Raw genomic sequence first — 7,266 nt, forward strand, 5'->3', positions numbered from 1 at the left:
CTTAGAAGGGTCATTATGTGGCATATTCACCCTGGAGAGGGCCATTCTGAAAATGGTGACATAAAATGGGGTCAAGGGGCAGGAAAAATTGAACCCCTACCGAGCATGCCTTTTAAGATCTTGGCATGCGCTGTGCTTTTCTACAGCATCCTGTGTCATTCTCTGTGATTTCCTGCTTGCACAAGGGATACGGAACAGACTCCATCCCAGTGTAGCAGGGGTCTTATTGTCACTGCATAGCCCCTACTAGCCGTGTTCCTGACTTGGTTCAGCCGTACTACAGGAGTATGGGTTCCATGCGTAGTGTACGCATTCTTAATTTTTCACAAGACCTATAGAATGTGAATGTAAAGGAGAAAAAAATGTTGATATAAGCAGTCTGCTACCTTCTATGGCAGGGGTGCTCAAGTTCGTTCCTCGAGAGCTACCTTCCTGATACTCCCTGCTCCAACACACCTGAATCCAATGAAAGACTCTTTGGATTCAGGTGTGTTGGAACAGGGAGACAACTAAGAGTATCAGGAAGGTAGCTCTCGAGGACCGAACTTGAGCACCCCTGTTCTATGGCACTGGACACACGTGGGTGATGCACACATCTCAATAATGGTTTTGCCATAGTTTTCCCCATTGACTATCTATAGTAGGATGTACAGTGGGTTGTGAGTGACGGTTAACATGTTCCTACATACACACAAGCAGTTACATATTACTAATAATTTGAAATAAATTAGAACTTGTACACCAAATTCCTGGGGGTGGGGAATTCTACTAAAGATGCATTTGTAAAATCATTCTGTCTCTCTCTCTCTCACACACACACACACACACACACACACACACACACACACACACACACACACACACACACACACACACACACACACACACACACACACACACACACACACACACACACACACACAAAATAGTTCAAACAAATCATTGTAAGACCATCATTGTAATGGGGTCACTCCATGTGAAATCACCCCGTTTTGAAAAAATTCCCAGGTCACCCCTCAGCTTTATTCTGTCAATTTTATATGTTAATCACATTCCAAAGTTAGGGTGAAATGCCAAATATTATGTCTGTATCTTGGAAACTTTTGATGTTATAGCCTTTGAAATTTTTTGTGAATTTTTCACATATCATAAAAACAGTGTTTTCTACCAAATGCACGTTAATAAGGAGCTCCCTATATGCCTCACAGCTTTGAAACTGCTCATGCCAGGCTAACTTTTGGTGTAGAGTTTGGAAGTGTTGTCAGTTTTGGTGTATCTAGTGTGATATGCCTTCCACAAAGACCTCAAAATGGTAGAAAACACAACATTTTACATGTTCTTCATAATCTTTGATTAGTTCAAAATCAAAGAAATATACTAGCTATGGCTGTAGAACGTTTTGTATGAGGGTTTGTGATATAATGAAACATATTTATGCATTTTAATGATATACCAGATTGTTTTAACAACATTTATAGTTGTTGGAAAAAAAATTATCATTTTGAAAAAGTGTCAAAACATGCCAATTTTCCTCACTCCAGATACCAGTGTGGACAGTTGATATCATATGTCATATTCATATTTTTACCATATAGTATTCTTACATATCTCAAGATGATATGTTGCAAATATGGTGTTGTTATTGAGCTTCCTTCTTGTGATTAGAAATAGACACATTAACATGACACATTAGCTATTTTGGGTGGAGCTGGACATCTTGGGATTAGGTCACTTCATGAATATTGAGCAACACCTTGGTTGCGTCACTAGAAATGGGGAAAACCATAACCATATTCCCATTATGTTTCAAAAATAGACAAAAATGGTAAAATATCTATTTTCAGGGAATTAGGTCATGCTGGGATTAGGTTGCTGAACATTGGGCAATACTTCATATGTCTTGTAACCACACATTTCCCCACATGATGTTATGTGTTGTGAAGAAACAAGCACAGACATGTACTGTTGTCAGCAAACAGCAGTGCAAGGAATACCAAACTCACCTTCATTTCCAGCCCAGTCTCACGTTTTTTTTTTTTTTTTTTTTTGTGCTCCCATCACGAAATGAGTCAAATTTTCGTGACGGGTTTTTTTTTTTTAACTCACTATTACTAACCCTACTCCTACCCCAACCCTAACCATAACCACCCCCGACCCCCCACTTCACTCTTAATTTCATGCAGCCATCACGGAATGTATTAGAATGAATTTGTGATGCCATGACAAAAATGTGGCGCTTTTCGCGACAATATCACAAACCAATAGATTAATGTATATTTTGTGCTGCTGAATCACGACATGCCATGAGACTGGATTGTTATTTCTGTAAACCAGTGTAAAACATTAAATAGATCACTCAAAATCGGTATACAAGGTAAATAAGAGATGTTTTACCAACTCTTTTAACAAGAAATATATTCAAACTATGTATCTATATAATCATTGTAAATGTGAGCATATATGTTTTAAAGTTCTTCATGACAAGTGTGATTTTAAAATCTGAACAGTAAAAATCAGTTGAGATTATATCATTTTTGGCAATTTATTAAGTAAAATAATGAAATTGTGTGCATTTCACCATAACTTTGTAATAAGAATAACATATCAAACTGACAAAACTGAGGGGTGACCTGGGAGCCTCTATGATTTGAGATGGAATGACCCTATGGCATTCATGTCCATGATGAGTGTATGCGTCTGACCACAACTATAAATGGCAAGATTCTTTTGCTGTAAGAGCTGAATTTCGTAATAGAATGCAGTTTCTCATTGTCTGCACTGGGTGTATTGTGTATTATGTTTCTTTAGACAGTAATTTCAGCCTGTGTCTGCACCTATACATAATGCTTGTGACCTTGATCATAACACAGTGAAAACAGAGGGCAGTAAACAGCTGTACAGGCTTACACAATGACTTACTTTCTGTTGAAGTGTGGAATTTCAAGAGCTCAGCCAGCTACATTATATGTGGAGAATTTTATTTTTCTACACACGGGACATAACAGTTGGTGTCAAATCCCTCTCCACAGCATACAGTTAAACTTAGAGGATTGCCAAATGACAAACATGATTCGTCTGTGCGCATGTGGATGATTAGATGAGTGTGGAGCAGATTAAGTACAAACGATCAATAAAGTGAGAGCAGTGATGTTTACAGTGAACACAGCAGCATTTTGTTGCCAGCAATGACAACAGCAACTAACGTTGTGGATGAAAGCTTACATACACTCATCATGGGCATGAAAGTCATGGTAATTTTGGGCTTTTAATGATGTCCTTGAACTGTTCTTTTGTCAGGGTGGAATGATTCTACAGCATCCATTATTAATGACTTTAAAAAAACAAGAATTGGGTGCACAGGTTTGAATTTATTTTAGATCTCTAATCCACACAGGGTCAAAACATAAAATATATGGTGGCCGACTGTTGAATGCCACCCGGTATGTGAGCAGTCCACACTATTTGGGTGGACGGCTACTCTAGTGTGGACTACTGCGTACAGTGTCAGTGGTGAGAGTCAAGTGGGAATTAGAAGGTTTTTCCAGGTGCAAAGATTTGCGCATGAATGCCAAACGACACTCTCACAGATGTTCAGTGCCACTGGCATGGCTGAAATGATGACACATTTGCACACACGGTGCTCTGGATGGCTGTGTCCACTGTTATTATGGGAAAGAGGCTGTGAAAATTCCTCAGAGTTTAAGCAGGAAAAGCACTGTAAATATTAATAAAGTAATAAATAAACAATAATTCTAAAAACAAGAAGAAAAGTGTGAACAACCTCTCATGGACTTACAGACTGAAGTCCAGGAGCTGCATCTCTCAAGTTCCATTGACGCCCTCACAGACAAAGAGCTGACTCTGGTTTCCATTGTGCATGTCCAGGGACTGAAATATGGATCAATCTGCTGTCTGATTATGCTGTTAAACTTGAAAACTGCATGATATCCAACAAAGAAGACTGTCCAAAATGAGTTGATCTGCACATCGCATGGAAAACATATGTAATCAGATCCCAGAGTAGCTGGAATCTCATCATGGTTACCACACAGAGTACTACAGTATGAAAGGTTTACTGTGAATGTAAATCAACTGCATCATCAAGCTGATGATCCTGATGGCCCATGTGCTTCTCAGACATTAAACCATAGGAGATTTCATGAAAGTGACCAAGTTCTCTTCAAGCCTGATTGCATCTTTTGTTGTTTAGACCGTAAAGCTAACAAGTTGAAAGTTGCGTGGACAACACAGAGTATGTACAACTTTGCATCTGATGGATGGAAAACAGTGCTCCAAGTGGCTGAAGGAACCAAACTGCAGAGGTTATTTAGATCTGCAGAATAGGGAGGGAATTTCAAATCTGGCATGCATCTTGTGGTTCAGTTCTGTTGGGTTGTTTTGGGTTATTTTCTGAGTGATGTTCCATCCCTGTGGTTTCTCTGTCCTGTCTTTTCCTCTCGTCTGTGGCTGCATGTGTGAGAGAATGTCTGTGATGTGCGTGTGCAGGGGGCCCAGTCCGCCTCTCCGCTCCCGTGTCATGGCAGTGCATGTGTGTCTTGGTTTGTCTGAGAGTGCTTGGTGTGCCTCTTACCTTCTCGTCTCTTTCCTCCATCACGTGCGGTGGCCAGGATTTACGGTCAGCTGTGCGTGGCACCTGGCTGTCCCCTCCAGCTTATGTCCATTTTGGTTCTTGTTTCTTTTATGACCTCCTGGGTTTTGCTTTCTCAAGTTAGACAGTCTTGTATACTTTATGTTGTGACCTGATTTATTATGACCTGGTTTCACTTTTACCTCTCTGTTATGTTACCTGTTTCACTGTTGTTCCAGGTCCGCGTTCGCGCCCAGTTGGGGAAACGGTTGACAGCCATGCACGGTACTTTGACAGTTGTCACGGCGGGGCTCCGCCTCTCGCACACACTTTTGTGTTCCACCCTGCTGCTTATTGTCTTTTGTTTTATCCCCAGTATTTTGCAATTTGTGGGGATAATCCTTTTGTTCTCCAGTATTAATTCAAGATCAGGTTTTATTTTTTTTGCCCCACTCACGTTGTCCATTTATTTTCTCTTTGATTGTGCATTAATCATTTTCTCCCACATAGCTGCTTCCATTCCACTGTTTAGGTCCACACCTGTGTGCAATCAGGTTTTTTCAGTTATTTAAGCCACATCTTTCTTTCTGTGAGTTGCGGGTCAATTAGTTCCTTCCTGGTCTGTATTGTTCATATCGCATAAGTACAGTGTTTCCAGTCACACACCTTTTGTACTCTGCATTGAAGGATTTTTTGTCTCCTTTTTGACACTTGCCTTTCTTTTGGATTTGTTCACTTTGTCTATGGTAGGATTTTGCATTTATATTTTGCTTGTTCACTTTGTCTTTTGAAGGATTTTGAACTCTTCACTTGGCAGTACTTTTTGTCAATGATTGTAACTTTGGGATTTGGATAGTGGAGTTGCTGTTGTATCACTGCAACCTTTTGGGAATATTAAATACCACTATTTTGCACTCACCCTTTCGTGTCTTGACTACCTGCATCTTGGGGTCCAGCCTTCCTTTTGCTGTTTAACCGTAACACATCTTGACTCTCATATGGAGGGCTGAAGCCTATCCCAGCAGTTACTGGGTGAGAGGTGAGATACAGTCTGCCAGTCTATCACAGAGCCACCCTTACCAAAAAGTAGTACATGCAAGTATGTTTCAAGTATACTTCCAGTTTACTTTTTATATACTTATCAGTACTATTTTTTGGTAAGGGCAGTGTACAGACATACAACATTTACACCTACAGTCAATTTAAAGTTTCCAATTCACCTAACCTGCATGGCTTTGGAAGTGGGAGGAAGCCTGAGTACCAGGAGACAACCTACGTAAACACAGGGAGAACATGCAAACTCCATGCAGAAAGGACCAGGGGCCTCATGTACAAAGACTTGTGTGGATTTCTTACTGAAACATGGTGTACAGCAAAAACCAAAAACCAGAAACTGTCATAATCCAGATGTATCAATGTATGCGTACACATGGATGCAAGCACGTTCCTTTTGTACATCCCAATCAATGTGAAATTGAGTGTATGTGCAGAAGTACCAAACACCTCCCTGTTCACGCCCTCATATTAATATGCAAATGTATTTAAATCATGGTTGTGTTATTTGCCGGCACCTTAAGTGTGGAGTGTAATGTGTTTGATGACTTCCGCCATTGCCTCTGTGTTGTCATGTGTAAAAATTACAGTACTGGTAGAGGCAGCGTGCAAAAACAACGAAAACTGTAACTCAGTCGCCAGTATTGACAAAAACTGAACACAGGGTGACAGTCAGCTGTGACAATCAGCACCTGTGTATGCACAGACAACCCTGAATTGTTGTATTGTGCTGTATTGTGCTCTGGGCCAGGAGCGCTCTGTGCGCAACTCCAGTAACACTGGCCTTGGTACGCAAAATCAGCTTATTAGGCAATTATGGTCATTTGCAAGTACATCCTTGCATTCCCTGAATGCACACGCATGTCAGATTGCACCATTTGTAAGATTCTCTAACAACGCTTACGCAGCCATTGTTAGTATCATTTTCCTCATCGCTTTGCACATGCTTTTATATCCACCCATATAATTGCAAACACATGGGCGTGGTTTTTTTTTTGTGTGATTTGAACTTTATTGACTTTTTGCAAAAAACAAATGCAAAAAATATGCAATCAGTAAATGTGCAGAGCGAGCAAATGTGCAATGACAATAAACAAAGCAAGAAAATGGAACATTTAACCAAAAGCATACCAGCCATAACGTACGTGGTGTGTCCATAAAGTAATGGTCCTTTTTATTTTTTTTTTAAACTATATGGATTTCATTCATATGTTTCTACGTCAGACAAGCTTGAACCCTCATGCGCATGCGTGAGTTTTTCCACGCCTGTCGGTGACGTCATTCGCCTGTGAGCACGCCTTGGGAAGGAGTGGTCCCGCCCCCTCGTCGGATTTTCATTGTCTGGAAATGGCAGAATGAAAAGGACTTTTTTTCCATCAGAATTTTTTCAGAAGCTGTTAGAGACTGGCACCTGGAAACCATTTGAAAAAGTTATCTGGCTTTTGGTGAAAATTTTACGGGCTTCACAGAGAATAAGGACTTTAACTACAGCTTTAAGGACCCCTTTAAGGACCCCTTTAAGGACGGTCGGTGCACCGCGCTCCGAGCTGCGACGTCGCGGCACAAACCACTGGATCATTTCTAAGCTGATGGCTCTGTGGATACGAGACCGTCGTGTGCTCTTT

This window comes from Thalassophryne amazonica, chromosome 1 (genome assembly GCF_902500255.1).
Source record: "Thalassophryne amazonica chromosome 1, fThaAma1.1, whole genome shotgun sequence".
Taxonomy (NCBI): Eukaryota; Metazoa; Chordata; class Actinopteri; order Batrachoidiformes; family Batrachoididae; genus Thalassophryne; species Thalassophryne amazonica.